Here is a 2728-nt window from a genome sequence, read left to right as displayed (position 1 = left end):
CACGTATGCTCACGTGAGACTGGTTCCACCGACTGGCATGCACTTGATGCATAAGGTGGCTGGCGGGTGTCTGTCTCTCCCACTTTAGTCAGATCGGATTCGATGAAAAGGGTCCTTATGAAGGGTAAATAGCAATTGGCATATCACCGTTGTGGTTTTGCGTAGGTAAGAAACATTCTTGCTAGAAACCCATAGCAGCCACGTAAAACATGCAACAACAATTAGAGGGAGTCTAACTTGTTTTTGCAGGGTATGCTATGTGATGTGATATGGCCAAAAGGATGTGATGAATGATATATGTGATGTATGCGATTGATCATGTTCTTGTAATAGGAATTACGACTTGCATGTCGATGAGTATGACAACCGGCAGGAGCCATAGGAGTTGTCTTAATTTATTTATGACCTGCGTGTCAATGAAAACGCCATGTAATTATTTTACTTTATTGCTAACCGTTAGCCATAGTAGTAGAAGTAATAGTTGGCGAGGCAACTTCATGAAGACACGATGATGGAGATCATGGTGTCATTCCCGTGACGATGGTGTTCATGCCGCGCCTCGAAGATGGAGATCAAAGGCGCAAGATGATATTGTCCATATCATGTCACTTTATGATTTGCATGTGATGTTTGTCATGTTTACATCTTATTTGCTTAGAACGACGGTAGCATAAATAAGATGACCCCTCACTAAAATTTCAAGAAAGTGTTCCCCCTAACTGTGCATCATTGCGAAGGCTCGCTGTTTCGAAGCACCACGTGATGATCGGGTGTGATAGATTCTAACGTTCGAATACAACGGGTGTAAGCCAGATTTACACATGCAAAACACTTAGGTTGACTTGACGAGTCTAGCATGTACAAACATGGCCTTGGAACACGAGAGACCGAAAGGTCGAACATGAGTCGTATAGTAGATACGATCAACATGGAGATGTTCACCGTTGATGACTAGTTCATCTCACGTGATGATCGGACACGGCCTAGTCGATTCGGATCATGTATCACTTAGATGACTAGAGGAATGTCTATCTGAGTGGGAGTTAATTGAATAATTTGATTATATGAACTTAATTATCATGAACATAGTCTAAATTGTCTTTGCAAATTATGTCATGGATTAATAGCTCGCGCTTTAGCTCTTTGTTTTAATACGTTCCTAGAGAAATACTAAGTTGAAAGATATTGTAAGCAATTGTGCGGATTAGGGCCGTAGTCTGAGGATTGTCCTCACTGCTACACAGAAGGCTTCTGTCCTTGATGCACCGCTCGGTGAGCCAACCCCTCTGGCATCATCTGTGGATGTTGTGAACATCTGGTAGACACGTTCTGATGACTACCTAATAGTTTAGTGCGCCATGCTTTACGTCTTAGAGTCGGGGCTCCAAAAGCGTTTTGAACGCCATAGAACATATGAGATGTTCGAAGAGCTGAAATTGGTATTTCAGGCTCATGCCCGTGTTGAGAGGTTGAGACCTCTGACAAGACCTTTGCCTACAAGATGGAGGAGAATATCTCATCCAGTGAGCATGTGCTCAGAATGTCTGGGTACTTCAATCACTTGAATCAAGTGGGAGTTAATCTTCCAGATAAGAGAGTGATTGACAAAAGTTCTCCAGTCGCTATCACCAAGCTACTAGAGTTTCGTGATGAACTATAACATGCAAGGGAAGATAATCCCGGAGCTATTCATCGTGCTTAAGGCCGTAAAGGTAGAAATCAAGAAGGAGCATCAAGTGTTGATGGTTAACAAGAGCACTAGTTTCAGAGAAGGTCAAGGGCAAGAAGGGAAACTTCTTGAATGGCAAGCCAGTTGCCGCTCTAGTGAAGAAACCCAAGAACCCAAACCCGAGACAAAGTGCTTCTATTAGGGGAACGGTCACTGGTAGTGGAACTGCCTCAAATACTTGGTAGATAAGAAGGCTGTCAACTTCAACAAAAGTATATTTGATATATGTGTGTTATTGATGTGTACCTTACTAGTACTCCTAGTAGCACCTGGGTATTAGATACCGGTTCAGTTGCTAATATTGGTAACTCGAAACAAAAGCTATGGAATTAACAGAGACTAGCTAAGGGTGAGGTGACGATGTGTGTTGGAAGTGTTTCCAAGGTTGATGTGATCACCATCGCACGCTCCCTCTACCTTCGGGATTAGTGTTGAACCTAGATAAATGTTGTTTGCATTAGTGTCTGTGTTGAGCATGAACATGATTAGATCATGTTTATTGCAATACAGTTATTCATTTAAGTCAGAGAATAATGGTTATTCTTTTTACATGAATAATACCTTCTATGGTCATGCACCCAACGTGAATGGTTTATTGAATCCCGGTCGTAGTTATACACATGTTCATAACATTGATGCCAAAAGATGTAGAGTTGATAATGATAGTACCACTTTCATGTGGCACTGCTGCTTAGGTCATATTGGTGTAAAGCGCATGAAAGAACCTCCATGCTAATGGACTTTTGAAGTCAATGGATTTTGAATCACTTGACACATGCGAACCATGCCTCTTTGGCAAGATGACTAAAACCCCGTTCTTTGGAACAATGGAACTGGCAAGTGACTTATTGGAAATCATACATGTTGATGTGTGTGGTCCGATGAGTGTTGACGCATGCGGTGGATATCGTTATTTTCTCACCTTCACCGGTGAATTGAGTAGATATGGGTATATTTACTCAATGAAGCATAAGTCTGAAATGTTTGAAAAGTTCAAGC

Source organism: Triticum aestivum, chromosome 3A (assembly GCF_018294505.1).
Source record: "Triticum aestivum cultivar Chinese Spring chromosome 3A, IWGSC CS RefSeq v2.1, whole genome shotgun sequence".
Taxonomy (NCBI): domain Eukaryota; kingdom Viridiplantae; phylum Streptophyta; class Magnoliopsida; order Poales; family Poaceae; genus Triticum; species Triticum aestivum.
The sequence above is the reverse complement of the archived record's forward strand: the minus strand, read 5'-3'. Positions refer to the sequence as shown.